Source organism: Aotus nancymaae, unplaced genomic scaffold (assembly GCF_030222135.1).
Source record: "Aotus nancymaae isolate 86718 unplaced genomic scaffold, 86718_ANA_hifiasm-v0.15.2.pri h1tg000032l_0, whole genome shotgun sequence".
In the NCBI taxonomy this organism is placed as follows: Eukaryota; Metazoa; Chordata; class Mammalia; order Primates; family Aotidae; genus Aotus; species Aotus nancymaae.
The window spans coordinates 9,864,417-9,884,066 of record NW_026988445.1 but is presented as its reverse complement, the minus strand read 5'-3'; the positions used below and the strand labels follow the sequence as shown (position 1 = coordinate 9,884,066).

General features: G+C 43.2%; 1 long non-coding RNA gene across 1 annotated transcript; it reads left to right on the top strand.

Annotated features, from left to right (window-relative positions):
• The first annotated feature begins 1,192 nt into the window (after positions 1 to 1,192).
• On the top strand, positions 1,193 to 16,809 carry LOC105722033 (uncharacterized). Its single transcript, XR_001108469.2, has 4 exons — positions 1,193 to 1,324; positions 1,407 to 1,550; positions 10,166 to 10,219; positions 16,718 to 16,809. It is a non-coding gene; the product is annotated as an uncharacterized LOC105722033 (long non-coding RNA).
• Positions 16,810 to 19,650: the final 2,841 nt, after the last annotated feature.

Here is a 19,650-nt window from a genome sequence, read left to right as displayed (position 1 = left end):
AAGTTATATCTAAACAAATATTTCATTTTCTGTGAAAACGGTTTTGCAACATTTGCCACACATTTTGGATTTAAACCTTTTCTTATGCAGACACATTGGTGACTGATACCAAGTCTGGGTAACCTATGGCAAGGACAGGAGAGACAGGTAACACCAGAAAAGACACGCGGTCTGGAGGGGGCCGGGACAAATGCTGCATGATAGACGTGTGTTCATGACTTGCAGCTGCTCCCTCATGGGGTAGCATAAGGATCATAAGGAGCCATAGGACTGGGGGTCCAGTTCCAGGCTTGCCAGCTGTGTGGACTTGGAAGTCAGTTTCCTCATCACTACAATAACTTCCTTAGAGGGTTTCTGAAAGGAAGAATGAGGTGACATAAGTGAAAGTGTTTGTACACCGTCAAATGGGATACAGATGTTTTCCTATTGAGAGATACATGGAACTTTGAGCTGCAGATTTCACTGTTCATAAAATTTTCTGGCCTGGCTTGCTCATTCACTTCCCAGCTAGTTGTCAGTCATCATTGCTTTGGACCTTCACTGATGATCTGCTATGTGACTAGGACTCTCCTAGGCAGTTACACATATTATCTCCTCACTTAGCAAATTTGCCTTCATTATCCCATTTTATAGGTGAAGGAAAGAAGATCCACAAATTGCTAAAGCCACATGGGTGGAATGTCAGAGCTGAGACTCAGGTCCTCAACTGTCTGACCACATGATTGTCTTGTCGGTCATACTGTGTGTTTCACCGCTCTCTCTGCATAGCAACACATCCCGTCCCTTTTCCTACTCCAGTCTCCTGCCCAGTCTCCCACTCTCTCACACTCATACACGCACACACATATGTACACATACCCACTGCCCCAAGACCTGGAGTAACGTGTAACTTGAAGAATCAGCAGCTCACAGCACTTGGATCACTGCTCAGCCTCAGCTCATCTTTTTTTTTTTTTTTTTTTTACTTTAACCTCATTAAGGGTCAGCAAAGAATCACTTAAATTCTGAGTTAAGCTCTATCACATATTATGGGGTAAATGTTGAATCATCATAATATTTTGGAGAGTCTTAGAGACCTCTGGACTATCCCATGTAAGTGATGAGGTAACAGAACATATCCTGCAGGCTTTCAGCCTTGACCAGAGGTTTTCATAATTAATGCAGCATCCCTGGGGAGTGATCTGAAGCTGGTGAGGCAATGAGGACACCCTGGCAGGGCAGCTGAGCTGGGTGGGTCCTTGTTCTGTCACCAAGTCTTTAAGTCACATACTGACAAGTTACGGGTCCTGCCTAGGACCCTGGCCACAAATACTTAAGATACTCAGTGAGCTCACAGTCTGCTTGCCTGAGATGGGAGAAATCATCTGTTCCATTCTTAAATTTCTCCTTTCTCTTTCTTCCCCCAGATTTTGGGAATAACCCAACTGATGGGGAAAGAACTGGGGAAGAAGTCAGCACCTGCACCTTGGCAAGCTGAAGAACAGCCAATTTGATGAGTGAAAACTCCACTTGTGATCTGGTGGTGTTTTAAGACAATGGGCCCCTCCTGGGTAGTAGTTATTGGTTCAGTCTCTATCAGTAACCACCCCAAGTTTGAGATCCTTTACAAGAGAAGGTCATATTTCCAAAGCTGGAACCTTGACCAAGGATCTCAGAGAGAAAGGAAGGAGACACAACTCAAGCGTGTCATGATCCTGTCATAGGGCCTGGGAGTCAGCAGTTGGTGGCCTGGGATCCAAGGGTTAACAGCATGACCTGTTCTAGCTGGTACCAGTCAAATGGTGTGCCCAGCCTCACTGTTATTATCCATTTTGGGTGAGTCACTGAGAACACAGACAGGAAAGATCCATGCACTTAGCTGGTTCGCCCCAGGGTCTGAGACTCCGCACAGCTGAGTCTGGGCTGCTGGCAGTGACTCATGGGGAGCCTCATGGGATTGCTGATGCAAGGTTGGAAGGGCATGTGGTTCTTCCCCAATCACTGGGTAGAATCCCCACCAAAACATCCAGGCTAGAAATCCATCTTGGTCCTTAGGGAGAGAGAAAATAAAACAAAAAGGAATCATCTCTGATACTAAAGCAAAGTATACAGGTGGATTTGGCAGGTCGAACTGACAAGTCTTCCACATTCTGAAAGGATTGGTATTCTCACAATGTTGGAGTCTCTAGAAGTACTGCGGGTGCAAATTCAACTGTTATAACTGGCATGTGCAGAGAAAATGTCCCTCCTATCTCTGTTCTATGACTAGTGAGGTCTTTGTCCTACTCCTGACCTTCCTCTCTGGGCCCCTGGGGGCTCCTGGCTGATTTAGCCTCACCTGAGCTCCTGGTGTCACTAAAGACTCAGCATGGCTGTGAGTCCCATTCATTCACTTCCTGACCAGGCTATTGCTCTTCATTCACTTTCTGACCGGGCTATCACTCTGCCCTGCTCTGCCCTTGCTGTTGGAGTTCAGGACAGGCTGCTCCAAAATATGGCCCTTTGGCATTATAGAAAACAGCAGAAGCAGTAAAGATACTCTCTGACCTTCTCCTGCTCTTCTCCCCTTAAACAGGCTATAAAACCTAGACAGAATTTTCTGACCACCTGAAAGAGGCCATAAGATCCTCATTGAAGAGGTGCCTTCCCTATACCTAGAGGAAAGGAACATCCTTATCCTTAAAGACACAGAGGCCAGGAAGGATCTGAACAAGGAGGCCTTGCTAAGTTCCCCCTAGTTTGCTACCATCATATCACGCCTTTTCGTCCTCCAATCATATTTTTCCATGACTATCTACTCTTCATCAACTCAAGCATAATAATAAACAAGCTTCTCTCTTTCTTTAGATCTTCATTTCCAAAGGTTCCCAGTTCACGTAAAACTTATAATAATACATGTGTATGCTTTTCTCTTGTTAATCTATCTTCTGTTATAGCGGCATCTCAACCACGAACCTAGCCATGGATGTGGGAAGAAAAGACACCTTTTCTCCCCTCTACTGGTGAGCTGGACTCTCAGCCACATCTAGGTCTTGACTCCAGCACACAAGGACCTGGGTATTTCACAAGAGTTAAATCTCAGGAACTCCCATTCTGCTGCCCACCTACTATACACAAATGGGGTCTCAAAATGGGGAGCAAAGTCAAAACCACCATCCGCCCCTGGTGTTTCTTTTATTTATCATCATTTTCTCTTCTTGATGAACTTCTATTGCCATTCATTCCAAAGAGCTATTAAGTACCTGCCGTTTGACAGGCTTAACTGTGACCTCCTCCAGGAAGTTTTCTCCAAAAACTTCACTGAAAAGTCACTTCCTGCTCTGTCTTTTTAGGGCACTTTATTCCTACCTCCTATTCTGTCTTTCACACATATTGCAGGGATCTACCACTCCCCTGTTCTGTAGACCTCCCATGTTCCTGCTTGAAAGGAGAACCAGTCTTATTCAGCTTCTCGCCACCAGCACTTGACACTCTACAAATGTCTGTTGCTAAAAAATGAAGAATGAAAGGAAACAGAGGGGCAAACTTAAGTATAGACACTCTTCATACTTAGAGAGACAGCATAGTTTTGTGGTTCAGGGCACAGGTTCTGAAGTCAGACTGCCTTGGTTTTAATCCTGGTGCTAAGATTTAGCAGGAGTATGAGTCTAGGCAAGTTATTTAACTGCCGTGTGCCTCACCTTCCACATTTTGAAAAGTGGCAATAATAATAGTACCTGCCTCATAGTGTGCTTGTGAGGATTAAATAAAATAATCTACAGTAAGCGTTCAGAATAATGACAGGTATGTAGTCAATGCTCAATAAATGTAAACTGTTACTGTTTGTTCTTCATCCCCAGTGGATTTGAGTCTTTATGGTGAAATGCTTATGCACTTAGATGAACAAATAAATGTAGGGTGTGAAGAAGAGAGTAAAATTCAAATTCCATTTTCAGTTAAAAACAGAGAAGGGGGAGGCAGCGCCAAGGTAGCCGAGAGGAGGCAACACCAGAATGCAGCTCCCAGCAAATGAGATGCAGAGGGCTAGAGGACTTCATGATTCCAAGTCAGGTACCAGGTTCATTTCGGCGGGACTGGAAGGACTCTGAAAATAGCCCAGGGTAGGAGCCAAAGCAGGGCAAGAGCTGCCCAGGGAGAACGAACCAAGACAGGGTGGGACGCGTCCCCACATGGAACCTGCAGCCAGCTCAGAGAGTCAGGGGACTTCACCCCCTTGGTGCTCCAATTCGGATCCTGTGCTTACCTTATCCCTCCTGCAACCCACAGTTCACAACAGCCCCACCAGACTGAGGGGTGCTGTGGGTTGTCCGTGCAAATCTTAGCAATGGCTCCCGCCTGGTGCCGTAAGTTGTCGGCAGGACCTGGCTGGAAGTTTGGACTGAATCCAGAGGGACGGAACAACCCATTCCACAGAAAGAGGCAGAGTTGAAAGCAGGGAAACAAGTCATAAGGCCTAGCAGGCTCCACCCCCCACAAAACTCAAACTGAAGCCTGCACACCAGAGAGCTTGGCAGCAAATACACCAGTTTGACCCAACCAGGAAGATCCAGCTAAGGGAGGGAGAAATGCTATGGGGAAGGCAGGGCTAACTTCACCTACAAACAAACCCCAGGGGAAGACCACCCACCCAGCAACTCGACTGAATCTGAGGCAGCCCAGCAGTGCCTCTACAGGCCAAAAAAGATATAGCTCCAACCTCAACAGAAAGGACATCCACTCAGAGATTTTTCCCAAAATCACCAATTTCAAAGATCAAAGGGAGATAAATCCACAAAGATGGGAAAAAAACAGCACAAAAAGGATGAAGCCATCAAAGAACAGAACACCTCTTCCCCTGCTAGAGATCACAACTCCTCACCATCAAGAGAACAAAACAAGACAGAAAATGAGTTTGACGAATTGACAGAAGCATGCTTCAGAAGGTGGATAATAACAAACTTCTCTAAGTTAAAAGACCATGTTCTAACCCAATGCAAAGAAACTAAGAACCTTGAAAAAAGGTTAGACGAAATGCTAACTAGAATAACCAGCTTAAAGAAGAACATAGATGACTTGGTAGAGCTGAAAAACACAGCATGAGAACTTTGCAAGTCATGTACAAGTTTCAACAGCTGAATCGATTAAGCAGAAGAAAGATATCAGAGATAGAAGATCAAATCAATGAAATAAAACGAGAAGGCAAGATTAAAGAAAAAAGAGTGAAAAGAAATGAACAAAGCCTCCAAGAATTATGTGATTATGTGAAAAGACCTAATCTACGCTTGATCAGCATACCTGAATGTGATAGGGAGAATTAATCCAAGTTGGAAAACACTCTTCAGGATATAATCCAAGAGAACCTCCCCAACTTAACAAAGCAGGCCACCATTCAAATCCAGGAAATACCGAGAACACCACAAAGATATTCCTCAAGAAGAACAACCCCAAGGGACATAATCATCAGATTCACTAGGGTTGAAATGAAGGGAAAAATCCTAAGGGCAGCTAGAGTGAAATGTCAAGTCTCCCACAAAGGAAAGACCATCAGACTCACAGCAAATCTCTCAGCAGAAACTCTACAAGCTAGAGGGGAATGGGGGCCAATATTCAACATCCTTAAAGAAAAGAACTTTCAACCCAGAATTTCATATCCAGCCAAACTAAGCTTCATAAGTGAAGGAGAAATAAAATCCTTTATGGATAAGCAATTGCTGAGAGATTTTGTCACTACAAGACCTGCCTTACAAGAACTCCTGAAGGAAGTACTAACCATGGAAAGGAACAACCAGTACCAGCCACTGCAAAAATGTACCAAATGGTAAAGAACAACAACACAACGAAGAAACCACATCAACTAACAGGCAAAACAACCAGCCAGTAACAAAATGGCAAAATCAAATTCAAACATAACAATATTAATGTTGACTGTAAATGGCCTAAATGTCCCAATCAAAAGACACAGACTGGTGAATTGGATAAAAAGTCAAGATCCAAAGGTGTGATGTATTCAGGAGACCCACGTATCACATGCAAAGACTCACATAGACTCAAAATAAAGGGATGGAAGAAGATCTACAAAGCAAATGGAGAGCAAAAAAAAAAAGCAGGGGTAGCAATCCTAGTCTCTAATAAAATGGACTTTTAACCAACAAAGATCAAAAGAGACAAAGAAGGGCATTACATAATGGAAAAAGGATCAATGCAACAAGAAGAGCTAACTATCCTAAATATATATGCACCCAATGCGGGAGCACCCAGATACATAAAGCAAGTTCTTAATGACTTATAAAGAGACTTAGACTCCCACACAATAATAGTAGGAGAATTTAACACTCCCCCAAAAATTTTGGACAGATCAACAAGACAGAAAGTCAACAAAGATATCCAGGACTTGAACACAGATCTGGACCAAGCAGACCCTATAGACATTTACAGAACACTCCACCCCAAATCTCCAGAATATACATTCTTCTCAGTACCACATCACACTTACTCTAAAATTGACCACATAATTGGAAGTAAATCACTCCTCAGCAAATGCAAAAGAACGGAAATCATAACAAATGGTCTCTCGGACCACAGTGCAGTCAAATTAGAACTTAGGATTAAGAAAAGCACTCAAAACTGCACAATCACATGGAAACTGAACAACTTGCTCCTGAATAATGAATGGATAAACAATGAAATGAAGGCAGAAATAAAAATGTTCTTTGAAACCAACAAGAACAAAGACACAATGTACCAAAATCTATGGGACACATTTAAAGCAGTGTCTAGGGGAAAATTTATAGCAATAAATTCCCACATGAGCAAAAAGGAAAGTTCTAAAATCAACACCCTGTTATCAAAATTGAAAGAGCTAGAGGGGAAAGATCAAAAAAACTCAAAAGCAAGCAGAAGACAGGCAATAACTAAGATCAGAGCAGAACCGAAGGACATAGAGACACAAAGAACCCTTCAAAAAATCAGTAAATCCAGAAGCTGGTTTTTTTAAAAGATCAACAAAATAGACAGACCCTATTTGCAGACGACATGATCATATATTTAGAAGACCCCCATCGTCTCAGCCCAAAACCTCCTTAAGCTGATAAGCAACTTCAGCAAAGTCTCAGGATACAAAATCAATGTGCAGAAATCTCAAGCATTCCTATACACCACCAACAGACAAACAGAGAGCCAAATCATGAGTGAACTCCCATCTACAGTTGCTACAAAGAGAATAAAATACCTAGGAATACAACTAACGATGTAAAATATCTCTTCAAGGATAACTACAAACCACTGCTCAAAGAAATAGGAGAGGACACAAACAGATGGAAAAACATTCCATGCAATTCCTGGTCTGAAAACATAATTTGAGACAATTTAGTTTATCTTAAATTTTGCCAAGCTCCTCAATAAACTCTTTAAAAGGTGTCAAATGAACTTTCTCTAAGGATTCCTCTGACACTCATCTTTGGTCTGACATCTCACCTCTCCATTCAACCTCACAGCTTTGCTGCAAAGTATAGTAGTCCCCCTTTATCCATGGGGGATATATTCTAAGACCCCCCAGTGGATGCCTGAAACTGTTGATAGTACCAAATTGTTTTAATGCTATGTGTTTTTCTATACATGCATATATATGATAAAGTTTAATTTATAAATTAGGTGCAGTCACAGATTAATGCAATAATAAACTAGAATAGTTGTAACAATATACTGCAATAAAAGCTATGTAAATGTGGTCTTTCTGTCTCTCTTTCAAAATATCTTATTGTGCTGTTCTGCAGGGTAAAGCAAAACTGTGGATAAGGAAGGAATACTGCAGTCACAGACTCTTCCAGAAACAGTCAAATGAAGTCTTGAAAAAGTGCCCATGAACATCAGAACCACATATAGCAGATCATGGAGATGACAGGAAGAGTTAAAACACACAAAATGCTGCCTCCAATTCCCAGAGCACTAAAGAGAAGGGTCTCATGCTAGGTTGGGGAGTTAGGGAAAAAGTACCAAGCAAAAGGAGGCAGGTTGAAAACACACACACACACACACACACACACACACACACACACACAGAAGAAGGCATCCAAAAGTGCAGGGCAGCATGAGGGGAATTTGGAGCGTGCCAGGGAAGTGAAGTCTAGACTTGCTGATACCCTTGCAACTCCCTCATCCTCTTTTCCTGGATCTCTGGCTTTCCCTGGATTTCAAAGAATAGGATCTTCCATTTTCACATCTTCTTCTACTTCCCTTCATCCTCTGTCTCATTTACTTATGAACTGAAACTGGCCCTGATCAGCCGCAGACTGAAAAACTGTTTAGCCCAATGGTTCTCAACGTTTGGTGTGGTTGGGTCAGAGGCCTGGTAGTCTCCATTTGTCCTGAAGATCCACTCACCATCCTTCTCACTGTGCCCCATGCCCTGGGTTGCTTCCTCCCGTGTAGAGCCCTGGGGTGCTTCCTCCCGTGTAGAAAAACAACGGGCTTTCTTGCCTCTGGCTTCTGGTTTGCAGAAGATCGGCAAAGTGAGGTTGGGGCTGCTTATACCCCTTTCAGGCCACCAAGCACTGGCCTCTGTCGCAAATTGCCAAGCACATCTTATCTTGTGGCCCTTGCCACAGTCCCTCTGCTCCAGATTCCGATAACCCACATGCTACCCGTGCCCCTGCATAGCTGCACCTAGGCTCTTAGGGCACAGCACTTGCGACTTCTCCTCACCCTGACTACCTCTCTGAAATGATCTCTTTATTAAACTCTCCTAAAATTATCCCAATTTGAATATGTCATTAGTTTCCTGCAGGGGCACTGACACAACAGGGAGCTTGTTTAAAATTCAGATTCCTGGGTATTGACAGCAGAAATTCTGAATAAATAGGAGGTCCTGAGGGGATCTACATTTTTAACAAGTGCCTAATTCTGATGCTGGTAGTCCAGGGATGATTTTGAGAGAGATTTGCTACACCTTAACTGTTACAGTGGACACAGTTCAGATTGAGTCAAATCGTGAGAATAACACAGCTCCCGTAGTTCCCATTGTTCCACTGTCTCTCCTGAGAAGTCCAAAGTTTTGGGTGGGATCATTGTGAGCCAAGTTGGGAAAGGCAGGGAGATTTCTAAACCAAGCCCTGGAGTCTGTGGGAGGCCTCTGATAGCCAGAAAAATAGAATTACAACATATCAGAGGATGTGACATAGAGTTTCTCAATACCTCATTGATTTATGCTGGCACAGTTTACCTATAGCTGAGGGCTCCTGAAGTTTATTTGTATGGATTGCAACATCACTTACAAGACAGGGAGATGTAATAGATGGCAGATGCTCAAAGACAAGGTTGAAGAGTGGAATCTATGCAAGCCAGCCAGGCATGCCGCTGGTCTACCCAATGGTTGTTACTAACACAGTGTGAAAAGGAGGTACTTGGCCAAAGAGAAAAAATCAGAAAATGGTGTTAGGGAAACAACGAGGACCAATTAGGCACGAAGAGAACCCAAAATCTACTTGCATCTTGAAGTCCTATGGACAGAAGCCTGTCCTGTTTTGCAAGTGTAAGGTGCATTCCTGGAAGGTGACTGTTTCAGGCATTTAGAGTAATGCTTGTTTAGGTAACAGGACAGACAGTAGAGGCGACTGGAGAAGAACAATGCCTCTTCTGGGAACTGAAACGTCCTGCTGTTTGTCTGGTTCCTTTCTCAGAATAGTAACTCAGAAGGTAGAAGAGGCCAGCTCAGATTCTCCTTCACAAGGACATGCTGCAGACATCAGGACCCACCACTAGTGCCTGCCGTGAAGGTCTTCAAGCAAGAATCTGGTCCTGGACACCCCCTTAAAGAAAATCTAATCTAAATCCTCCGCTATTGCTAAGTGATGTGGCAGAAGAGATAACCCAAATAAACTAATTTGCAATGACATGAATGAAGAACATGTTCCCCTGGCACTGCATCCCGCCATAGCACACCTAGGTGTGACATGGCATTAATCCTTGGTAGCTCTAGGAATAGAAGATGGGCTGTAGCATTGAAACCCTGGATTCAAATCTTGACTCTGTCACTTGCTTTGGAAGAGTTATTTAACAATTCTGATTGTTTGTTTCTTCATTAACAAAACTGAAAAAGACTGGGAACCTCAAAAGAAGATGAAATCGTTGATCATATTGATGTATCTAATCACAACATAGCAGCTGTTATAGAGGGATCAAATGACATTGGTCATTCTTCCTATACTTCGAGAAGCTCTAGAGAAGCCCAAGTCACCTTTTTCCTTCCTGTTTGCCATAGCTCCAGGTCAGAGACACTGTCGCCAAAATGACAATCTTGATTTCGGTCTTGAAATGTGCAGACTAAATATAAAGCTCTCCTATTTGATTTGAGGTTCAGAGACCCCAGCAATCCATTCTGAGAGATCCAGGTTCTAAAGTAACTTGATCCCTGCACAGGAAACAGTCCCAACAATGACCTTCTCATCTCCCACTCACTCTAATTTCCTGGACACCAAAGACTTCCATGTCCTCAGCGGAGAGTCAGATCAGAAGCTATAGACCCAATCCACCAACAGTCAATGGCCCTCTCTCAGCCTGCCCCCCCGTCTCAGGTGAATCCAGGCAAACTGTGAGAAGATGGAACTCCCCTGCATGAGTTTTTTTGGTGAGAAATCTTAAAATCACTAATTCAATCTATTTACTTGGGTGTTGTGTCATGTGCAACTCTTAGACTCATCCCTGGTGCTCTCCTCTTATATATCTCCTGAATGAATATGAAAATCCTGCATCTACTGAACTTAATCCCTCAAACCTGCCATTTTATAAATGACCTACCCTAAATCACTATCTGGGCCCATTTGACATTCACTATTCTAGATTATTTTCCACCTAACTATATACTAGCAAAGAATTTATGTCCTGTGATTAGCTATTGGCATTGGCCTTCCTCCATCCATCTATAATCATATACATATGATTAGGTTCTCACTACATGTTAGTGCCCTCTTAAAGCTGGAAGTACTTGAGTGAGTATGAGGAAATTTGGTATAATGAAAGAAATATCAAAGTGTTGGATTGGGGATTAAGCACTTGACCTTGGTAGCCCATATGTATCCCCAAATAATCAATGTTCCTATGGAAGGTAGACTCCATCCAACTCCAAACCAAGCCCCTGGAAATGCATCCCTTGTTCTCGGTGGTGGTAACAGGCATCTCCTTGAACCTCTCCCCAGCCTGGCCTCTCAAAGCACCAAACAAACCTGAAATTCTCTCAGGGGAGCCCCTGCCTCTCTGACACCAAGGTACTAACAACTCAGATAGGAACCCCACTAAGCAGAGTCAAGTCTAACCCTCAGCCCACACCTGATGGTTTCTTTCTCCCCACCCAGATACAAGGTACCTTGACAATAATACTTTAAAAATCAAATAATGTCCCCCTTGTTCTATGTTGATTTTTAAATTTTCATATATTTCAATTTTTGCTGAAGCAAAATGTAGCTGCCCAGCTGCCTTTATGTTCCTTGCAAGAGCCCATTATATTTTTAAAAAATGAGAACTCTAGGCTGTGCTGCCCAGTGGCTCCTCATGTCTGCATTACAGAGATGGAAAACTGGGATTGAATATTGTCCATTTTTCTTGGGGAGATGATGGTATAGAATCTATCTAGTCAAGAGCAGAGGGTAAGAGAGGATAGTGTTTTGCTGCAAACAAAGGAGGGGCGTGCATCTCCCAAAGGTTCCTGCAGCCAGGCCTAGGTATACCACCAGTGACCTGGCTTGGCTTCCAGCAGGCCTGTTTGGTTTTGTTCAAGCATAGAACATAAACAGCATCCCATAGTCTGCGACATCCAAAGGCAAAGTGCCTGAGAGTTTCTCAACCCTTTCTATAACTATACATATATTTTAACTTCACTCCATGGACCTCCTCTAAACCTTTAATTTTGACCTGAATGTCTTTTCTACTCTTTCTGTAGGTTCCTATGTCACTGCCATTTTATGCTAAAAGTCCATTTTCCTTTAACTCTCTTTATGTCATGATTACTTACTTACATTTAGGATCACTGTATTTCTCTCTCTTTAGACAGAGACAGGGCACCCTAGGTAGTCGGTCATAACATTGGAGACTAACTTTTGCTAGCTTTCCTTTCCGACATCACAACTTGGTTCAGATTAACAAAGCAGTGGTCCCTGCCCCAGGAAGGTAATTAAATTTCCAATGACAGCAAAGTTCACACAAAGCAGGTCTAACAAGAAGGCACAGTGTCTAGCAGCAGCCTGCAGAGTCATATGTGACAGGAAGCAAGGAGAGGGCTGGAAGGTCCAACTGGAGCGGTGCCTGACATGCCTTTACAGCCAGAAGTCTTTCATGTTTATTGATGCAACAATTATAATGAGTTATGGCTAAGTAGGCAACATGAAATACCTTTCCATTTATTCTTAATTCTGCTCCTGCTCTTACTACCACCACCACTACCATTGATGGAAACTCTACAGAAAGAGGAAGAAGGGAGAGACTGTGTGTAGAGGGATAGATGGAGGAAATTAGGCAGGTTGGAACTTATGAAGGTAGCCTGAGGAACAACACACTATCAACAGTCTGTTCAAAAGAGAAAGTGATGACAACGGTGAGGACCTTTGTGGAATGCTTGCTCTGTGCTGGGCACTGTTGTAAGTTCTTTACCTGTATTATTTCACTGAATCTTCACTATAACACTATCAGGTAGGAACTATTATTATCCCTTAGAGTAAATGGATCACTGCCACATTGCCTGTAAAAGGATGATGTTTCATATGCAAAGTGATATTGTACATAGATTGAAATCACATGTAGATTAAGATTGATATTGAATGTATGTAGATCACAGGTAGAAGGGTGCATTGGAATCAGGACCATTTGTCAAGATGGCAGCCCTCACTGGAAACTGTTATTTCCTAGGACTTACTGTTTAAACCACTGACCTAGTTTAGAAAGTAACCTTGTGCCTCTTGGAAAAGGAGTTGGGAACAAAAGAAACTAGTTGCTCATAGGAAAAAAGCAAACACAGAGAGGTTCTGAAATCTGCTCAGAAAGGGATCTGAAATAAAGACTAAGTGTGTGAAATAAAGACTTCGAGAAGCAGCAAACGAGGCTCATCTTAGGAGGAAGAGGAAGCAACCATCTATGTGTCACAGGTGCTGAGGTTCAGGAGACTCCAACCCTCCAATCATCTTCCCTATTTAATTTGCTAATAATGTGTCAACATAGTAGACCCTGGCACACATTAGGAACTCAATAAATGTTAGTTTTCTTATTTATTTGGTAAGATACGAGTACTTTATCAGTGAAGTACACCTTTCTGTAAATTTAGTTATACGATCCATTCTGAAGAATTGATTTTAGGGCTGGGCACGGTGGCTCACGCCTCTAATAACAGCCTTTTGGGAAGCCTAGGCTAGGAGTTTGAGACTGTCCTGGACAACATAGTGAGACTTCATGTCTAAAAATGTTTAAAAATTACCTGGGCATGGTGGTGGGTACCCATAGTCCTAGCTACTAGGGAGGCTGAGGTGGGAGGATCCTTGAACCCAAGAGTTTGAGGCTGCAGTGATTTATAATTGCACAACTATACTCCAGCCTGAGTAACAGAACAAGATTCTATCTCAAAAAAAAAAAGTTTGTTAAACAGAAGAGAGATTTTGGAGATATCTGGCAATAGGAGAAAATGGATATGGGAAGGACACAGTGGGACATGTAAGAGAAGCCCCACATGATTTTCCCAATATTGCCTGGGTAGCCCTGGGAGGTGAGGGATAGGAGAAAGAGATACCAGCAGCCTGCAGAAAGCTGCAGAGCCAACCTTGCACGCACACCATCCATGGACACCTGGATGCAGCCCATGTTTACCCCATAGCATGTGCTCTCACTTATTATATCATGTACCACCTATGTTCTTTTAAAGCTATAGATTATTTTTCCAAAGAGTGGCCATTTGGAGGGAGATGTGCAGGGATTTGATGTTCAACCTCTACTTGCCTCTGACACAGCATAGGAAGGGGTGGAACGTATGATAGCACATGTAGTAGAACCTCCTCAAAATACTCTGAAACCTTCATCCTTTGCAAATCCAGAGGCTCCTTCCATTCTCCACTATCCTCTTTCTTCAGTCAATCATTGTAATCATAGCAAATCTTTCTTAGCACCACATGTGCCCCAACAACCAAGTCTCAACAACATTTACCTGTTAGCTAAGGATTCGTCTAAAAGAACTCATGTTGCTTTCATCTTCCTAGATCCAGTGCATAGCACAGTGAAATTATTCAAAAATGTTTGTTGAACCCTTAAGTGATATTAGTATGTGCAGAAACATATATCAAAATATTCATTGAAACATCTCAACCCTGGATCTAAGATTGGGTTAGGTACAGGAGGAAACAGTAGTATACCAAAAAAAAAAAAAAAAAAAGTAAGATATGGTTTCTGTCCTCTAGAAGTTACAAAGCACATATTCAAAAGACAGATCATTAGCAACAGGTACGTTGTGATTAAATACTAAAATTAGTCATTTATATATTATCTGTTTTTCTCATACCCTTGCTGTGCATTAGAAACTTTGTGAAACTACAGATGCCTGCAGTTCACCCGCAGAGATTCTGATTAGGTCTGTCTAGTCAGGGTCTATATTTTTAAACAGTCCACAGGCGATTCACATGCGTATCCAGGATATGAATCACTGTAACAAGTGCTAGAGAACATAATTAAAAGAGATACCAGGAAGAACCAGAGTGGGGGCAGGAGCTTCCTGGCACGATTGGATCCTCTTTTGAACCCTGAATCATACAGAGGATTTGGATGCTAGGGATGGAGAGGGGAGAGACTTCTGTTTGGGAGGAAGAATTGAAGACATTGTGAACAAAGGAAGTTGAAGATTAGGGAGATGTTGTTCAAAGGATATAAAATTCCAGATAGGAGGAGTAAGTTTAAGAGCTCTATTGTACGACGTGGTGGCTAATCACAATGTATTGTGTATTTGCAAATTACTGAGTGGGTTTTCAGTGTTTTCACCACAGAAAATGATGTGTGTGAGGTAAAATATATGTTATTAGCTTCGTTTCCCCGTCCTATAATGTATACATGCTGTACACCACACATGTATCTTGTTTATTTGTCAGTGAAAAAAAGCAAATTAAAAAATGCCAACGTTAATTAAAAAAAGGAGTTGGAAGTCAAATGGATACATATTTGCTCAGTGGCATCCACATCTGAGAGAAGGATGCAGAGGTGCCTGTGTGCAGCTGATGGCTCTGACTGAGGTAGTACCACCTAGCTACTCGATGGCAGAAGGAACAACCTCAATGACCAAAGTAAAGCCACAGGTGGAAGGTATGCTTTGGCCCCGTAAAGCCAAAGAAAATGGCTGAGGCCACTCAATCAACCTAGAGCTTTATTCTGCCAAGGCTGAGGACGTGCTGCGGGAAAAGGAGCACAAAGTCACAGGAACAGCTGTGATTCGTGCTTTTTCCAAAGAGGGTTTGGGGACTTCAACATTTAAAAGGGAAAGAGTAAGCAGCTGGGGAAAGAGGAAAGAAAAAATAAAGAAGGAAGAACAGATGAAAGAGGCAAGCAATTGCATTCTTTTGAGGCTAGATCAGTGTTCACTGAATCCACATTTTGCATGTGAAAAGAGGGGATAGAGGAGTAGTCGACTATGCATTGGGTCCTGCTCAATGAATCTGCATTTTTAGGTAAGAGAAAGTAAACGTAGAGTAAAGGAAGCTGTCAAATATGCATTTGTCTCAGGTAAGCGGAGGGATGAGTTCTAATCCTGCCTTTCCTCTGTACCTGTGAAGATAAGCTGTTGATTTACATTGTCAGGGTGAAATTCAGCAGACTTCTGTTTTAGGGTAAAGATCTTGGGGTGCACATGGAATTTTCTTGCTAGCAAATTGTGAGGGAGGCCCCCTTGGGGGGTTAGCCCTGTAACCTACCTTTGTAGCTAATCTATTTAGGAACAAAATGAGAGGCAGTTTTGTGTGACTCAGTTCCCAAGCTAAACTTTTCCCTTTGGCATGGTAAGTTTAGGGTCTTGAAATTTTATCTTCTTTTCACAGCCACGAGCCTGGGAGGTAGGCCCTCTTTCTTTGTGCCTACAAAAGCGCTGTGGATGGCTACAAAAATGGTCTTGAAAAAAACGTTGAGATAGACAAAGAAACACATGCCTTCCCAATCCCAGATTTCATTAAGACTCTATCGCAAGAAAGGTGCTTGAGTTTGAGTTTCCCTATTCTTGAAATGGTTACTACTGAGAGCTTCACCTTAAGGGCTGAGGATGTGTTTCCCTGGCTTCTTTTAATTCCCAGATTATCAGATTTCTTTCTTTTCAGTTACTCAGTGGCAAAAGTCTTTTGCCTTTCTAATTCCTTTCTAGGGAGTAATAAAGAAGAGGTATATGAGTGAGACTCAGGGGTAACTGGAGATAGAGAGGAGTTTCAAGAAATGAACCAAAAATATCTTAAATAAAAATTGCTCCTAGCAGAAGGTCAGGGGGTGGATGTGCCTGATTCCAGATAGATGTCAAATATGCATTTGTCTAGGTGAGCAGAGGGATGACTTCTAGTTCTGCCTTTGTTCTGCACCTGTGAAGATAAGCTGTTGAATATAAAATGTTCCTACATGTTCTAGGGCAAAACAAGATAGTGGGAAAAAAAAGAGGTAATTGTGGTTGCTACCCCAAATGGAAAGGTGAGGGGTTATTGATGGCAAACACCAAATTTAGTAAGGACACCCATTAAGGACAATTTCATTGCCTGAAGCACTTTTCATGCAGGTGTAGGGGGGCACATCAGAAGATTCTGGAAAAGGTAGATCACCAGAGAACTCAAGATGTACTGGTATTTTGCCAGTTTCCTTCATCAACAATTTGTCTTCTTTACCAACTAAGGGCGAAAAAAGAGAACAAACCAATAAAATAAAAATAAACAAAGAACTTAAATGAGAAGGTAAGACCCCCCAAGTCTCCCAAGATGTTGAGAAGTGTATTTGCATCATGTCTGCCTAACAATGAGCTATTATTAGGATGGTAGAAAATTGCAGCAAGTAAGGACTATAGATTTCACCCAGAGGCAGAGCAGACAAAAGGAACAACAATTTCCCGGGAAAGCGAGATAATTCCAGTTTAACTCATCCAATAGAACTCTTCCAAGAATGAGACCAGAAACCCTGACTGCATCTTGGAGGGAGCTGGAGGCTTTCCCATCACAGTGAGGCCAGCTGCTACCATGGGTGCCAGTGCCAGAGCCACTGTCTGCAGGCACTTGCATGTCTGCCTGGGCCAAGCAGCAACCTAAATTAAGATGATCATCTGGGTCCTCAGGCCCTCAGGGTGAGTACGTATTGCAGCGGTTTCAGCCTGTCTCATGCCCTCCCTCTGCAGTTATGCAATGTCTGTAGCCAGATTCACTGGCCCCCATCCCCTCAACTTCAGTTCTCAGTCCCCAGAACAATGTGGACTTGAAACAGGAAATATTGAAACAGGTTTAGTACTTCCTCCTCCTCCCCCAGCAGCAGTGGCATCCCAGTGTTGAGTCATTCTCCAGATTAGGTTGAACCAGCTGATCACTGGGCTCCCTGTGTGTCACCTGATCACCATCACTCTTGATTAGGCCTAGGGCTTCTCAATGGGTTTCCACCTTCACCCCTGGGTTGCAGCTCTCTAGTCTGATAACATTTCCACTGTAGTTACAAAACTCCTATACCCAAACTTCTCGCTGGTTCTCAACTCATTGGTTCTACCATCTCTAGTCTTGCTTTTGACTGTACTGAAATGGGAGAGTTCCCGGAACCTCCTCGCAGAATGTGCAACAGGGGTGTGGCTTGTCTGTTCAGCTGCCTTGCTCAAACCCCTTATGGGAGGGGGAGCATGAAGACAAGCAGGTGCAAGAGCTGGGGCGAGCACTTTTGGGCTCCAGCCCCATGGTAGCATCTAGGGGTGGGTGCGTGCAACTCCCAAAGCCTAAGTGGGTGCATTACAGTGCTCTTTGAGCTCTGCTTTCTGCAGATGGCTTAAGAGTTAATCAGCTCAGTGCCCTCTTGGTACCTGAGTCCTTGTCCAGGATCCAGGAAGAATTAGGTCACATGGACAAATTGAAGGATGGTAAATGCAGGGGCCTTTATTGTCAAATGGAGGTGGCTCTCAGCTGGATGGATGGGGAGCTAGAGAGGGGATGGAGTAGGAAGGTGATCTTTCCCTGGAGTTGGGCCATCCTGCAGCCAATGTCCTTTCTGACCATCTCCAGCTGAATTCCTCTTGATGCTCAAGTACTCCTTCTCTTCTCTCCTTTGCCACGCTAGTTTTCTGCTCCTCTGCTCTTCTGTTCATATACTTATGGAGCATGGGGTTTGGGTTTTATGGGGATACAAGATAATGGGCATGGTGGGCCAAAAGGCAACATTTGAGTGCAAAAACAGGAATGTCTGTTTCCATTTAGGGCCATGGGTTCCCAGGCTTGAGGATGGGGCCTTTGCCAGGGAACCATCTTCTACCTAGTATGTTCCCTGTCTTCTGTCTATATCAGTACCTCTCTCCTTATTTGAGGTTAAGATCAGGGGAGACTTTAGCTTTTTAACTTAGTTTAGTGTTGGGGCCTGGATTTCTGGGGACAAATCTGCCAGAGGCTGGCAGCCTGCCCTGACTTCCAAAAATTACCTGACCCCAATTTTCAGTGGGCACTACTCATGTTTTGGCATAATTTGCCATTCCACGTGGAGCACCTGGTGCCAACTACTTAGCTGAACCTCCATGTAAAAAGCTGAACTCCTTGCACCTGTGCCTTCTCAAACCTCTCCTGTTAGCTTGGCCTGTCCCACTCTGAAGGGCATGTCTAGTGCCAAGTCTTAGTCCCTTTCCTGCCTACACTATCCTGCTGCCAACAAATCTCCACAGCACCTGATAAATCCTACCATAAGAGGAGCATGTATAGGAAAGCATCATCAGTCTCAGAACTTCTTGGGAATTAAGAGTGAGGGAGTGGCTGGGGAGGAGGGCTGGTCCCAGATCCTAATGCCCACCTTGCTTCTCCTTGAGGATTCTGGTTGATAAAAGATACACGTATTGTTAAATGAGGATTGCAATATCAATTCTGTTTGACTTTCTGTAACAATAGAAGATGAGAGAATATAGCTGGGTTTCTGACCTCCCACTCAGAATTATAAAGAGCCAAGTCTTCCCTGCAAGGCACACTTATCCACCCAGTCCCAAGGTAAGAACCTGGAAAAGATCAGTTCTCCCTATTATGGGGTGGTCCCACCAAGGGGTTGACCCACAGAGACTGACTCATTACTCTGAAATAAAGTCTAGTTCAAGAAGAATTAGGAAATGGGGAGCATGTAGGAACAGTGAGTGACCTTGAGTTTTTATCCTGCCCAATGGAGGTATAGCCAGTGATTGTCAGGCTCTCATCAATATGTCTGATAATCAAAGTTGTTCTTCCCTCTTTGGAGTAGGAAAGCTATAGAAATGAAGCAGATGCTGAGAATTCCCACTCCATCCCTTCCCCCAAATGAAGAAGGTGTTGGTGGAACCACCTTCCTCTCTGGGTTGTGGAGGAGATGATTTAACTGAGCCAAATGACATGTGAACAATAGAAACAGTTCTACCTCCCATGAACTGTTGGCTTGCTGTCTTCCTCATGAGTCAGTTTTAGCCAAGTGTGGCCAAGAAAATCCCCATGATGGAGGCTGAGTAAACAGTCAACCTCTGTG